Consider the following 15,737-nt stretch of genomic DNA (forward strand, 5'->3'; position numbering starts at 1 on the left):
ACGTTGCAGAGATGTCTGCCAAGTGTTTGGCAGGAAGAAAAGTAAAGTTGTCCAAAACAGCTTCCAATCGAATGTTCATGTGATTGGAAAAGTCAGGAGAGTGCAAAAGTACTGTTTTCTATCAGTTGGCAAGGTGCGCACACAATCCCAGTGTTGTACAGCTTGCTTCTTCACCTTCCCAAAGTTGCCGCTCTCTCCGGCTCCCGGAGCCGAAGAAGCGGCTTCTTGGCGCAAAGACGATTGTGCCGCTCACAGAGCTCTCCTTAGCGCGGCTTCTGCCGAAGGACCACCGGGGGCGGCTCTTAGCTGCGGACAGCATCCTACCTTCGTCTTTAGCGTCTCTTCTCATCTACATCTCAGCAAAAAGCTTTCCCACTATGTCTGGCTAGGAAAAACTGTGCCAGCACAGAAAACATCTCCCATCGTGTTCTAGACGTTGCACGGATGTCTGCCAAGTGTTTGGCAGGAAGAAAAGAAAAGTTGTCCAAAACAGCTTCCAATCGAATGTTCATGTGATTGGAAAAGTCAGGAGAGTGCAAAAGTACTGTTTTCTATCAGTTGGCAAGGTGCGCACACAATCCCAGTGTTGTACAGCTTGCTTCTTCACCTTCCCGAAGTTGCCGCTCTCTCCGGCTCCCGGAGCCGAAGAAGCGGCTTCTTGGCGCAAAGACGATTGTGCCGCTCACAGTGCTCTCCTTAGCGCGCCTTCTGCCGAAAGACGCCCGGGAGCGGCTCTTAGCTGCGGACAGCATCCTACCTTCGTCTTTAGCATCTCTTCTCATCTACATCTCAGCAAACTGCTTTCCTACTATGTCTGGCTATGAAAAAACTGTTCCAGCACAGAAAACAACTCCCATCGTGTTCTAGACGTTGCAGAGATGTCTGCCAAGTGTTTCGCAGGAAGAACAGTAAAGTTGTCCAAAACAGCTTCCAATCGAATGTTCATGTGATTGGAAAAGTCAGGAGAGTGCAAAAGTACTGTTTTCTATCAGTTGGCAAGGTGCGCACACAATCCCAGTGTTGTACAGCTTGCTTCTTCACCTTCCCGAAGTTGCCGCTCTCTCCGGCTCCCGGAGCCGAAGAAGCGGCTTCTTGGCGCAAAGATGATTGTGCCGCTCACAGTGCTCTCCTTAGCGCGGCTTCTGCCGAAAGACGCCCGGGAGAGGCTCTTAGCTGCGGACAGCATCCTACCTTCGTCTTTAGCGTCTCTTCTCATCTACATCTCAGCAAAAAGCTTTCCCACTATGTCTGGCTAGGAAAAACTGTGCCAGCACAGAAAACATCTCCCATCGTGTTCTAGACGTTGCAGAGATGTCTGCCAAGTGTTGGGCAGGAAGAAAAGTAAAGTTGTCCAAAACAGCTTCCAATCGAATTTTCATGTGATTGGAAAAGTCAGGAGAGTGCAAAAGTACTGTTTTCTATCAGTTGGCAAGGTGCGCACACAATCCCAGTGTTGTACAGCTTGCTTCTTCACCTTCCCGAAGTTGCCGCTCTCTCCGGCTCCCGGAGCCGAAGAAGCGGCTTCTTCGCGCAAAGACGATTGTGCCGCTCACAGAGCTCTCCTTAGCGCGGCTTCTGCCGAAAGACGCCCGGGAGCGGCTCTTAGCTGCGGACAGCGTCCTACCTTCGTCTTTAGCGTCTCTTCTCATCTACATCTCAGCAAAATGCTTTCCTACTATGTCTGGCTAGGAAAAAACTGTGCCAGCACAGAAAACATCTCCCATCGTGTTCTAGACGTTGCAGAGATGTCTTCCAAGTGTTTGGCAGGAAGAAAAGTAAAGTTGTCCAAAACAGCTTCCAATCGAATGTTCATGTGATTGGAAAAGTCAGGAGAGTGCAAAAGTACTGTTTTCTATCAGTTGGCAAGGTGCGCACACAATCCCAGTGTTGTACAGCTTGCTTCTTCACCTTCCCGAAGTTGCCGCTCTCTCCGGCTCCCGGAGCCGAAGAAGCGGCTTCTTGGCGCAAAGACGATTGTGCCGCTCACAGTGCTCTCCTTAGGGCGGCTTCTGCCGAAAGACGCCCGGGAGCGGCTCTTAGCTGCGGACAGCATCCTACCTTCGTATTTAGCGTCTCTTCTCATCTACATCTCAGCAAAAAGTTTCCCACTATGTCTGGCTAGGAAAAACTGTGCCAGCACAGAAAACATCTCCCATCGTGTTCTAGACGTTGCACGGATGTCTGCCAAGTGTTTGGCAGGAAGAAAAGAAAAGTTGTCCAAAACAGCTTCCAATCGAATGTTCATGTGATTGGAAAAGTCAGGAGAGTGCAAAAGTACTGTTTTCTATCAGTTGGCAAGGTGCGCACACAATCCCAGTGTTGTACAGCTTGCTTCTTCACCTTCCCGAAGTTGCCGCTCTCTCCGGCTCCCGGAGCCGAAGAAGCGGCTTCTTGGCGCAAAGACGATTGTGCCGCTCACAGTGCTCTCCTTAGCGCGGCTTCTGCCGAAAGACGCCCGGGAGCGGCTCTTAGCTGCGGACAGCATCCTACCTTCGTCTTTAGCGTCTCTTCTCATCTACATCTCAGCAAAATGCTTTCCCACTATGTCTGGCTAGGAAAAAATTGTGCCAGCACAGAAAACATCTCCCATCGTGTTCTAGACGTCGCAGAGATGTCTGCCAAGTGTTTGGCAGGAAGAAAAGTAAAGTTGTCCTAAACAGCTTCCAATCGAATGTTCATGTGATTGGAAAAGTCAGGAGAGTGCAAAAGTACTGTTTTCTATCAGTTGGCAAGGTGCGCACACAATCCCAGTGTTGTACAGCTTGCTTCTTCACCTTTCCGAAGTTTCCGCTCTCTCCGGCTCCCGGAGCCGAAGAAGCGGCTTCTTGGCGCAAAGACGATTGTGCCGCTCACAGAGCTCTCCTTAGCGCGCCTTCTGCCGAAAGACGCCCGGGAGCGGCTCTTAGCTGCGGACAGCATCCTACCTTCGTCTTTAGCGTCTCTTCTCATCTACATCTCAGCAAAATGCTTTCCCACTATGTCTGGCTAGGAAAAAATTGTGCCAGCACAGAAAACATCTCCCATCGTGTTCTAGACGTCGCAGAGATGTCTGCCAAGTGTTTGGCAGGAAGAAAAGTAAAGTTGTCCTAAACAGCTTCCAATCGAATGTTCATGTGATTGGAAAAGTCAGGAGAGTGCAAAAGTACTGTTTTCTATCAGTTGGCAAGGTGCGCACACAATCCCAGTGTTGTACAGCTTGCTTCTTCACCTTCCCGAAGTTGCCGCTCTCTCCGGCTCCCGGAGCCGAAGAAGCGGCTTCTTGGCGCAAAGACGATTGTGCCGCTCACAGAGCTCTCCTTAGCGCGCCTTCTGCCGAAAGACGCCCGGGAGCGGCTCTTAGCTGCGGACAGCATTCTGCCTTCGTCTTTAGCGTCTCTTCTCATCTACATCTCAGCAAAATGCTTTCCCACTATGTCTGGCTAGGAAAAACTGTGCCAGCACAGAAAGTATCTCCCATCGTGTTCTAGACGTTGCACGGATGTCTGCCAAGTGTTTGGCAGGAAGAAAAGAAAAGTTGTCCAAAACAGCTTCCAATCGAATGTTCATGTGATTGGAAAAGTCAGGAGAGTGCAAAGGTACTGTTTTCTATCAGTTGGCAAGGTGCGCACACAATCCCAGAGTTGTACAGCTTGCTTCTTCACCTTCCCGAAATTGCCGCTCTCTCCGGCTCCCGGAGCCGAAAAAGCGGCTTCTTGGCGCAAAGACGATTGTGCCGCTCACAGTGCTCTCCTTAGCGCGCCTTCTGCCGAAAGACGCCCGGGAGCGGCTCTTAGCTGCGGACAGCATCCTACCTTCGTCTTTAGCGTCTCTTCTCATCTACATCTCAGCAAAATGCTTTCCCACTATGTCTGGCTAGGAAAAACTGTGCCAGCACAGAAAACATCTCCCATCGTGTTCTAGACGTTGCACGGATGTCTGCCAAGTGTTTGGCAGGAAGAAAAGAAAAGTTGTCCAAAACAGCTTCCAATCGAATGTTCATGTGATTGGAAAAGTCAGGAGAGTGCAAAAGTACTGTTTTCTATCAGTTGGAAGGTGCGCACACAATCCCAGTGTTGTACAGCTTGCTTCTTCACCTTCCCGAAGTTGCCGCTCTCTCCGGTTCCCGGAGCCGAAGAAGCGGCTTCTTCGCGCAAAGACGATTGTGCCGCTCACAGTGCTCTCCTTAGCGCGGCTTCTGCCGAAAGACGCCCGGGAGCGGCTCTTAGCTGCGGACAGCATCCTACCTTCGTCTTTAGCGTCTCTTCTCATCTACATCTCAGCAAAAAGCTTTCCCACTATGTCTGGCTAGGAAAAACTGTGCCAGCACAGAAAACATCTCCCATCGTGTTCTAGACTTTGCACGGATGTCTGCCAAGTGTTTGGCAGGAAGAAAAGAAAAGTTGTCCAAAACAGCTTCCAATGGAATGTTCATGTGATTGGAAAAGTCAGGAGAGTGCAAAAGTACTGTTTTGTATCAGTTGACAAAGTGCGCACACAATCCCAGTGTTGTACAGCTTGCTTCTTCACCTTCCCGAAGTTGCCGCTCTCTCCGGCTCCCGGAGCCGAAGAAGCGGCTTCTTGGCGCAAAGACGATTGTGCCGCTCACAGTGCTCTCCTTAGCGCGGCTTCTGCCGAAAGACGCCCGGGAGCGGCTCTTAGCTGCGGACAGCATCCTACCTTCGTCTTTAGCGTCTCTTCTCATCTACATCTCAGCAAAATGCTTTCCCACTATGTCTGGCTAGGAAAAACTGTGCCAGCACAGAAAACATCTCCCATCGTATTCTAGACGTTGCACGGATGTCTGCCAAGTGTTTGGCAGGAAGAAAAGTAAAGTTGTCCAAAACAGCTTCCAATCGAATGTTCATGTGATTGGAAAAGTCAGGAGAGTGCAAAAGTACTGTTTTCTATCAGTTGGCAAGGTGCGCACACAATCCCAGTGTTGTACAGCTTGCTTCTTCACCTTCCCGAAGTTGCCGCTCTCTCCGGCTCCTGGAGCCGAAGAAGCGGCTCCTTGGCGCAAAGACGATTGTGCCGCTCACAGTGCTCTCCTTAGCGCGGCTTCTGCCGAAAGACGCCCGGGAGCGGCTCTTAGCTGCGGACAGCATCCTACCTTCGTCTTTAGCGTCTCTTCTCATCTACATCTCAGCAAAATGCTTTCCCACTATGTCTGGCTAGGAAAAACTGTGCCAGCACAGAAAACATCTCCCATCGTGTTCTAGACGTTGCACGGATATCTGCCAAGTGTTTGGCAGGAAGAAAAAAAAGTTGTCCAAAACAGCTTCCAATCGAATGTTCATGTGATTGGAAAAGTCAGGAGAGTGCAAAAGTACTGTTTTCTATCAGTTGGCAAGGTGCGCACACAATCCCAGTGTTGTACAGCTTGCTTCTTCACCTCCCCAAAGTTGCTGCTCTCTCCGGCTCCCGGAGCCGAAGAAGCGGCTTCTTGGCGCAAAGACGATTGTGCCGCTCACAGTGCTCTCCTTAGCGCGGCTTCTCCGAAGGACGCCCGGGGGCGGCTCTAGGCTGCGGACAGCATCCTACCTTCGTCTTTAGCGTCTCTTCTCATCTACATCTCAGCAAAAAGCTTTCCCACTATGTCTGGCTAGGTAAAACTGTGCCAGCACAGAAAACATCTCCCATCGTGTTCTAGACGTTGCAGAGATGTCTTCCAAGTGTTTGGCAGGAAGAAAAGTAAAGTTGTCCAAAACAGCTTCCAATCGAATGTTCATGTGATTGGAAAAGTCAGGAGAGTGCAAAAGTACTGTTTTCTATCAGTTGGCAAGGTGCGCACACAATCCCAGTGTTGTACAGCTTGCTTCTTCACCTTCCCGAAGTTGCCGCTCTCTCCGGCTCCCGGAGCCGAAGAAGCGGCTTCTTGGCGCAAAGACGATTGTGCCGCTCACAGTGCTCTCCTTAGCGCGGCTTCTGCCGAAAGACGCCCGGGAGCGGCTCTTAGCTGCGGACAGCATCCTACCTTCGTATTTAGCGTCTCTTCTCATCTACATCTCAGCAAAAAGTTTCCCACTATGTCTGGCTAGGAAAAACTGTGCCAGCACAGAAAACATCTCCCATCGTGTTCTAGACGTTGCACGGATGTCTGCCAAGTGTTTGGCAGGAAGAAAAGTAAAGTTGTCCAAAACAGCTTCCAATCGAATGTTCATGTGATTGGAAAAGTCAGGAGAGTGCAAAAGTACTGTTTTCTATCAGTTGGCAAGGTGCGCACACAATCCCAGTGTTGTACAGCTTGCTTCTTCACCTTCCCGAAGTTGCCGCTCTCTCCGGCTCCCGGAGCCGAAGAAGCGGCTTCTTGGCGCAAAGACGATTGTGCCGCTCACAGTGCTCTCCTTAGCGCGGCTTCTGCCGAAAGACGCCCGGGAGCGGCTCTTAGCTGCGGACAGCATCCTACCTTCGTCTTTAGCGTCTCTTCTCATCTACATCTCAGCAAAATGCTTTCCCACTATGTCTGGCTAGGAAAAAATTGTGCCAGCACAGAAAACATCTCCCATCGTGTTCTAGACGTCGCAGAGATGTCTGCCAAGTGTTTGGCAGGAAGAAAAGTAAAGTTGTCCTAAACAGCTTCCAATCGAATGTTCATGTGATTGGAAAAGTCAGGAGAGTGCAAAAGTACTGTTTTCTATCAGTTGGCAAGGTGCGCACACAATCCCAGTGTTGTACAGCTTGCTTCTTCACCTTCCCGAAGTTGCCGCTCTCTCCGGCTCCCGGAGCCGAAGAAGCGGCTTCTTGGCGCAAAGACGATTGTGCCGCTCACAGAGCTCTCCTTAGCGCGCCTTCTGCCGAAAGACGCCCGGGAGCGGCTCTTAGCTGCGGACAGCATTCTGCCTTCGTCTTTAGCGTCTCTTCTCATCTACATCTCAGCAAAATGCTTTCCCACTATGTCTGGCTAGGAAAAACTGTGCCAGCCCAGAAAGTATCTCCCATCGTGTTCTAGACGTTGCACGGATGTCTGCCAAGTGTTTGGCAGGAAGAAAAGAAAAGTTGTCCAAAACAGCTTCCAATCGAATGTTCATGTGATTGGAAAAGTCAGGAGATTGCAAAGGTACTGTTTTCTATCAGTTGGCAAGGTGCGCACACAATCCCAGAGTTGTACAGCTTGCTTCTTCACCTTCCCGAAATTGCCGCTCTCTCCGGCTCCCGGAGCCAAAAAAGCGGCTTCTTGGCGCAAAGACGATTGTGCCGCTCACAGAGCTCTCCTTAGCGCGCCTTCTGCCGAAAGACGCCCGGGAGCGGCTCTTAGCTGCGGACAGCATTCTGCCTTCGTCTTTAGCGTCTCTTCTCATCTACATCTCAGCAAAAAGCTTTCCCACTATGTCTGGCTAGGAAAAACTGTGCCAGCACAGAAAACATCTCCCATCGTGTTCTAGACGTTGCACGGATGTCTGCCAAGTGTTTGGCAGGAAGAAAAGAAAAGTTGTCCAAAACAGCTTCCAATCGAATGTTCATGTGATTGGAAAAGTCAGGAGAGTGCAAAAGTACTGTTTTCTATCAGTTGGCAAGGTGCGCACACAATCCCAGTGTTGTACAGCTTGCTTCTTCACCTTCCCGAAGTTGCCGCTCTCTCCGGCTCCCGGAGCCGAAGAAGCGGCTTCTTCGCGCAAAGACGATTGTGCCGCTCACAGTGCTCTCCTTAGCGCGGCTTCTGCCGAAAGACGCCCGGGAGCGGCTCTTAGCTGCGGACAGCATCCTACCTTCGTCTTTAGCGTCTCTTCTCATCTACATCTCAGCAAAAAGCTTTCCCACTATGTCTGGCTAGGAAAAACTGTGCCAGCACAGAAAACATCTCCCATCGTGTTCTAGACGTTGCACGGATGTCTGCCAAGTGTTTGGCAGGAAGAAAAGTAAAGTTGTCCAAAACAGATTCCAATTGAATGTTCATGTGATTGGAAAAGTCAGGAGAGTGCAAAAGTACTGTTTTCTATCAGTTGGCAAGGTGCGCACACAATCCCAGTGTTGTACAGCTTGCTTCTTCACCTTCCCGAAGTTGCCGCTCTCTCCAGCTCCCGGAGCCGAAGAAGCGGCTTCTTGGCGCAAAGACGATTGTGCCGCTCACAGTGCTCTCCTTAGCGCGGCTTCTGTCGAAAGACGCCCGGGAGCGGCTCTTAGCTGCGGACAGCATCCTACCTTCGTCTTTAGCGTCTCTTCTCATCTACATCTCAGCAAAATGCTTTCCCACTATGTCTGGCTCGGAAAAACTGTGCCAGCACAGAAAACATCTGCCATCGTGTTCTAGACGTTGCACGGATGTCTGCCAAGTGTTTGGCAGGAAGAAAAGAAAAGTTGTCCAAAACAGCTTCCAATCGAATATTCATGTGATTGGAAAAGTCAGGAGAGTGCAAAAGTACTGTTTTCTATCAGTTGGCAAGGTGCGCACACAATCCCAGTGTTGTACAGCTTGCTTCTTCACCTTCCCGAAGTTGCCGCTCTCTCCGGCTCCCGGAGCCGAAGAAGCGGCTTCTTGGCGCAAAGACGATTGTGCCGCTCACAGTGCTCTCCTTAGCGCGGCTTCTGCCAAAAGACGCCCGGGAGCGGCTCTTAGCTGCGGACAGCATCCTACCTTCGTCTTTAGCGTCTCTTCTCATCTACATCTCAGCAAAATGCTTTCCCACTATGTCTGGCTAGGAAAAACTGTGCCAGCACAGAAAACATCTCCCATCGTGTTCTAGACGTTGCACGGATGTCTGCCAAGTGTTTGGCAGGAAGAAAAGTAAAGTTGTCCAAAACAGCTTCCAATCGAATGTTCATGTGATTGGAAAAGTCAGGAGAGTGCAAAAGTACTGTTTTCTATCAGTTGGCAAGGTGCGCACACAATCCCAGTGTTGTACAGCTTGCTTCTTCACCTTCCCGAAGTTGCCGCTCTCTCCGGCTCCTGGAGCCGAAGAAGCGGCTCCTTGGCGCAAAGACGATTGTGCCGCTCACAGTGCTCTCCTTAGCGCGGCTTCTGCCGAAAGACGCCCGGGAGCGGCTCTTAGCTGCGGACAGCATCCTACCTTTGTCTTTAGCGTCTCTTCTCATCTACATCTCAGCAAAATGCTTTCCCACTATGTCTGGCTAGGAAAAACTGTGCCAGCACAGAAAACATCTCCCATCGTGTTCTAGACGTTGCACGGATGTCTGCCAAGTGTTTGGCAGGAAGAAAAGAAAAGTTGTCCAAAACAGCTTCCAATCGAATGTTCATGTGATTGGAAAAGTCAGGAGAGTGCAAAAGTACTGTTTTCTATCAGTTGGCAAGGTGCGCACACAATCCCAGTGTTGTACAGCTTGCTTCTTCACCTCCCCAAAGTTGCTGCTCTCTCCGGCTCCCGGAGCCGAAGAAGCGGCTCCTTGGCGCAAAGACGATTGTGCCGCTCACAGTGCTCTCCTTAGCACGCCTTCTGCCGAAAGACGCCCGGGAGCGGCTCTTAGCTGCGGACAGAATCCTACCTTCGTCTTTAGCGTCTCTTCTCATCTACATCTCAGCAAAATGCTTTCCCACTATGTCTGGCTAGGAAAAACTGTGCCAGCACAGAAAACATCTCCCATCGTGTTCTAGACGTTGCACGGATGTCTGCCAAGTGTTTGGCAGGAAGAAAAGTAAAGTTGTCCAAAACAGCTTCCAATCGAATGTTCATGTGATTGGAAAAGTCAGGAGAGTGCAAAAGTACTGTTTTCTATCAGTTGGCAAGGTGCGCACACAATCCCAGTGTTGTACAGCTTGCTTCTTCACCTTCCCGAAGTTGCCGCTCTCTCCGGCTCCCGGAGCCGAAGAAGCGGCTTCTTGGCGCAAAGACGATTGTGCCGCTCACAGTGCTCTCCTTAGCGCGCCTTCTGCCGAAAGACGCCCGGGAGCGGCTCTTAGCTGCGGACAGCATCCTACCTTCGTCTTTAGCGTCTCTTCTCATCTACATCTCAGCAAAAAGCTTTCCCACTATGTCTGGCTAGGAAAAACTGTGCCAGCACAGAAAACATCTCCCATCGTGTTCTAGACGTTGCACGGATGTCTGCCAAGTGTTTGGCAGGAAGAAAAGTAAAGTTGTCCAAAACAGCTTCCAATCGAATGTTCATGTGATTGGAAAAGTCAGGAGAGTGCAAAAGTACTGTTTTCTATCAGTTGGCAAGGTACGCACACAATCCCAGTGTTGTACAGCTTGCTTCTTCACCTTCCCAAAGTTGCCGCTCTCTCCGGCTCCCGGAGCCGAAGAAGCGGCTCCTTGGCGCAAAGACGATTGTGCCGCTCACAGTGCTCTCCTTAGCGCGGCTTCTGCCGAAAGACGCCCGGGAGCGGCTCTTAGCTGCGGACAGCATCCTACCTTCGTCTTTAGCGTCTCTTCTCATCTACATCTCAGCAAAATGCTTTCCCACTATGTCTGGCTAGGAAAAACTGTGCCAGCACAGAAAACATCTCCCATCGTGTTCTAGACGTTGCACGGATGTCTGCCAAGTGTTTGGCAGGAAGAAAAGAAAAGTTGTCCAAAACAGCTTCCAATCGAATGTTCATGTGATTGGAAAAGTCAGGAGAGTGCAAAAGTACTGTTTTCTATCAGTTGGCAACGTACGCACACAATCCCAGTGTTGTACAGCTTGCTTCTTCACCTTCCCGAAGTTGCCGCTCTCTCCGGCTCCCGGAGCCGAAGAAGCGGCTCCTTGGCGCAAAGACGATTGTGCCGCTCACAGTGCTCTCCTTAGCGCGGCTTCTGCCGAAAGACGCCCGGGAGCGGCTCTTAGCTGCGGACAGCATCCTACCTTCGTCTTTAGCGTCTCTTCTCATCTACATCTCAGCAAAATGCTTTCCCACTATGTCTGGCTAGGAAAAACTGTGCCAGCACAGAAAACATCTCCCATCGTGTTCTAGACGTTGCACGGATGTCTGCCAAGTGTTTGGCAGGAAGAAAAGTAAAGTTGTCCAAAACAGCTTCCAATCGAATGTTCATGTGATTGGAAAAGTCAGGAGAGTGCAAAAGTACTGTTTTCTATCAGTTGGCAAGGTGCGCACACAATCCCAGTGTTGTACAGCTTGCTTCTTCACCTTCCCGAAGTTGCCGCTCTCTCCGGCTCCCGGAGCCGAAGAAGCGGCTTCTTGGCGCAAAGACGACTGTGCCGCTCACAGAGCTCTCCTTAGCGCGGCTTCTGCCGAAGGACGCCCGGGGGCGGCTCTTAGCTGCGGACAGCATCCTACCTTCGTCTTTAGCGTCTCTTCTCATCTACATCTCAGCAAAAAGCTTTCCCACTATGTCTGGCTAGGAAAAACTGTGCCAGCACAGAAAACATCTCCCATCGTGTTCTAGACGTTGCACGGGTGTCTGCCAAGTGTTTGGCAGGAAGAAAAGAAAAGTTGTCCAAAACAGCTTCCAATCGAATGTTCATGTGATTGGAAAAGTCAGGAGAGTGCAAAAGTACTGTTTTCTATCAGTTGGCAAGGTGCGCACACAATCCCAGTGTTGTACAGCTTGCTTCTTCACCTTCCCGAAGTTGCCGCTCTCTCCGGCTCCCGGAGCCGAAGAAGCGGCTTCTTGGCGCAAAGACGATTGTGCCGCTCACAGAGCTCTCCTTAGCGCGGCTTCTCCCGAAGGACCCCCGGGGTCGGCTCTTAGGTGCGGACAGCATCCTACCTTCGTCTTTAGCGTCTCTTCTCATCTACATCTCAGCAAAAAGCTTTCCCACTATGTCTGGCTAGGAAAAACTGTGCCAGCACAGAAAACATCTCCCATCGTGTTCTAGACCTTGCACGGGTGTCTGCCAAGTGTTTGGCAGGAAGAAAACAAAAGTTGTTCAAAACAGCTTCCAATCGAATGTTCATGTGATTGGAAAAGTCAGGAGAGTGCAAAAGTACTGTTTTCTATCAGTTGGCAAAGTGCGCACACAATCCCAGTGTTGTACAGCTTGCTTCTTCACCTTCCCGAAGTTGCCGCTCTCTCCGGCTCCCGGAGCCGAAGAAGCGGCTCCTTGGCGCAAAGACGATTGTGCCGCTCACAGTGCTCTCCTTAGCGCGGCTTCTGCCGAAAGACGCCCGGGAGCGGCTCTTAGCTGCGGACAGCATCCTACCTTCGTCTTTAGCGTCTCTTCTCATCTACATCTCAGCAAAATCTTTCCCACTATGTCTGGCTAGGAAAAACTGTGCCAGCACAGAAAACATCTCCCATCGTGTTCTAGACGTTGCACGGATGTCTGCCAAGTGTTTGGCAGGAAGAAAAGTAAAGTTGTCCAAAACAGCTTCCAATCGAATGTTCATGTGATTGGAAAAGTCAGGAGAGTGCAAAAGTACTGTTTTCTATCAGTTGGCAAGGTGCGCACACAATCCCAGTGTTGTACAGCTTGCTTCTTCACCTTCCCGAAGTTGCCGCTCTCTCCGGCTCCCGGAGCCGAAGAAGCGGCTTCTTGGCGCAAAGACGATTGTGCCGCTCACAGTGCTCACCTTAGCGCGCCTTCTGCCGAAAGACGCCCGGGAGCGGCTCTTAGGTGCGGACAGCATCCTACCTTCGTCTTTAGCATCTCTTCTCATCTACATCTCAGCAAAATGCTTTCCCACTATGTCTGGCTAGGAAAAACTGTGCCAGCACAGAAAACATCTCCCATCGTGTTCTAGACCTTGCACGGATGTCTGCCAAGTGTTTGGCAGGAAGAAAAGAAAAGTTGTCCAAAACAGCTTCCAATCGAATGTTCATGTGATTGGAAAAGTCAGGAGAGTGCAAAAGTACTGTTTTCTATCAGTTGGCAAGGTGCGCACACAATCCCAGTGTTGTACAGCTTGCTTCTTCACCTTCCCGAAGTTGCCGCTCTCTCCGGCTCCTGGAGCCGAAGAAGCGGCTCCTTGTCGCAAAGACGATTGTGCCGCTCACAGTGCTCTCCTTAGCGCGGCTTCTGCCGAAAGACGCCCGGGAGCGGCTCTTAGCTGCGGACAGCATCCTACCTTCGTCTTTAGCGTCTCTTCTCATCTACATCTCAGCAAAATGCTTTCCCACTATGTCTGGCTAGGAAAAACTGTGCCAGCACAGAAAACATCTCCCATCGTGTTCTAGACGTTGCACGGATGTCTGCCAAGTGTTTGGCAGGAAGAAAAGTAAAGTTGTCCAAAACAGCTTCCAATCGAATGTTCATGTGATTGGAAAAGTCAGGAGAGTGCAAAAGTACTGTTTTCTATCAGTTGGCAAGGTGCGCACACAATCCCAGTGTTGTACAGCTTGCTTCTTCACCTTCCCGAAGTTGCCGCTCTCTCCGGCTCCCGGAGCCGAAGAAGCGGCTTCTTGGCGCAAAGACGATTGTGCCGCTCACAGTGCTCTCCTTAGCGCGGCTTCTGCCGAAAGACGCCCGGGAGCGGCTCTTAGCTGCGGACAGCATCCTACCTTCGTCTTTAGCGTCTCTTCTCATCTACATCTCAGCAAAAAGCTTTCCCACTATGTCTGGCTAGGAAAAACTGTGCCAGCACAGAAAACATCTCCCATCGTACTCTAGACGTTGCACGGATGTCTGCCAAGTGTTTGGCAGGAAGAAAAGTAAAGTTGTCCAAAACAGCTTCCAATCGAATGTTCATGTGATTGGAAAAGTCAGGAGAGTGCAAAAGTACTGTTTTCTATCAGTTGGCAAGGTGCGCACACAATCCCAGTGTTGTACAGCTTGCTTCTTCACCTTCCCGAAGTTGCCGCTCTCTCCGGCTCCCGGAGCCGAAGAAGCGGCTTCTTGGCGCAAAGACAATTGTGCCGCTCACAGTGCTCTCCTTAGCGCGGCTTCTGCCGAAAGACGCCCGGGAGCGGCTCTTAGCTGCGGACAGCATCCTACCTTCGTCTTTAGCGTCTCTTCTCATCTACATCTCAGCAAAATGCTTTCCCACTATGTCTGGCTCGGAAAAACTGTGCCAGCACAGAAAACATCTCCCATCGTGTTCTAGACGTTGCACGGATGTCTGCCAAGTGTTTGGCAGGAAGAAAAGTAAAGTTGTCCTAAACAGCTTCCAATCGAATGTTCATGTGATTGGAAAAGTCAGGAGAGTGCAAAAGTACTGTTTTGTATCAGTTGGCAAGGTGCGCACACAATCCCAGTGTTGTACAGCTTTTTTCTTCACCTTCCCGAAGTTGCCGCTCTCTCCGGCTCCCGGAGCCGAAGAAGCGGCTTCTTGGCGCAAAGACGATTGTGCCGCTCACAGTGCTCTCCTTAGCGCGGCTTCTGCCGAAGGACGCCCGGGGGCGGCTCTTAGCTGCCGACAGCATCCTACCTTCGTCTTTAGCGTCTCTTCTCATCTACATCTCAGCAAAATGCTTTCCCACTATGTCTGGCTAGGAAAAACTGTGCCAGCACAGAAAACATCTCCCATCGTGTTCTAGACGTTGCACGGATGTCTGCCAAGTGTTTGGCAGGAAGAAAAGTAAAGTTGTCCAAAACAGCTTCCAATCAAATGTTCATGTGATTGGAAAAGTCAGGAGAGTGCAAAAGTACTGTTTTCTATCAGTTGGCAAGGTACGCACACAATCCCAGTGTTGTACAGCTTGCTTCTACACCTTCCCAAAGTTGCCGCTCTCTCCGGCTCCCGGAGCCGAAGAAGCGGCTTCTTGGCGCAAAGACGATTGTGCCGCTCACAGAGCTCTCCTTAGCACGGCTTCTGCCGAAGGACCCCCGGGGGCGGCTCTTAGCTGCGGACAGCATCCTACCTTCGTCTTTAGCGTCTCTTCTCATCTACATCTCAGCAAAAAGCTTTCCCACTATGTCTGGCTAGGAAAAACTGTGCCAGCACAGAAAACATCTCCCATCGTGCTCTAGACGTTGCACGGATGTCTGCCAAGTTTTTGGCAGGAAGAAAAGAAAAGTTGTCCAAAACAGCTTCCAATCGAATGTTCATGTGATTGGAAAAGTCAGGAGAGTGCAAAAGTACTGTTTTCTATCAGTTGGCAAGGTGCGCACACAATCCCAGTGTTGTACAGCTTGCTTCTTCACCTTCCCGAAGTTGCCGCTCTCTCCGGCTCCCGGAGCCGAAGAAGCGGCTTCTTGGCGCAAAGACGATTGTGCCGCTCACAGTGCTCTCCTTAGCGCGGCTTCTGCCGAAAGACGCCCGGCAGCGGCTCTTAGCTGCGGACAGCATCCTACCTTCGTCTTTAGCGTCTCTTCTCATCTACATCTCAGCAAAAAGCTTTCCCACTATGTCTGGCTAGGAAAAACTGTGCCAGCACAGAAAACATCTCCCATCGTGTTCTAGACGTTGCACGGATGTCTGCCAAGTGTTTGGCAGGAAGAAAAGTAAAGTTGTCCAAAACAGCTTCCAATCAAATGTTCATGTGATTGGAAAAGTCAGGAGAGTGCAAAAGTACTGTTTTCTATCAGTTGGCAAGGTACGCACACAATCCCAGTGTTGTACAGCTTGCTTCTACACCTTCCCGAAGTTGCCGCTCTCTCCGGCTCCCGGAGCCGAAGAAGCGGCTTCTTGGCGCAAAGACGATTGTGCCGCTCACAGAGCTCTCCTTAGCGCGGCTTCTGCCGAAGGACCCCCGGGGGCGGCTCTTAGCTGCGGACAGCATCCTACCTTCGTCTTTAGCGTCTCTTCTCATCTACATCTCAGCAAAAAGCTTTCCCACTATGTCTGGCTAGGAAAAACTGTGCCAGCACAGAAAACATCTCCCATCGTGCTCTAGACGTTGCACGGATGTCTGCCAAGTTTTTGGCAGGAAGAAAAGAAAAGTTGTCCAAAACAGCTTCCAATCGAATGTTCATGTGATTGGAAAAGTCAGGAGAGTGCAAAAGTACTGTTTTCTATCAGTTGGCAAGGTGCGCACACAATCCCA

Source organism: Melospiza melodia, chromosome 5, assembly GCF_035770615.1.
Source record: "Melospiza melodia melodia isolate bMelMel2 chromosome 5, bMelMel2.pri, whole genome shotgun sequence".
In the NCBI taxonomy this organism is placed as follows: domain Eukaryota; kingdom Metazoa; phylum Chordata; class Aves; order Passeriformes; family Passerellidae; genus Melospiza; species Melospiza melodia.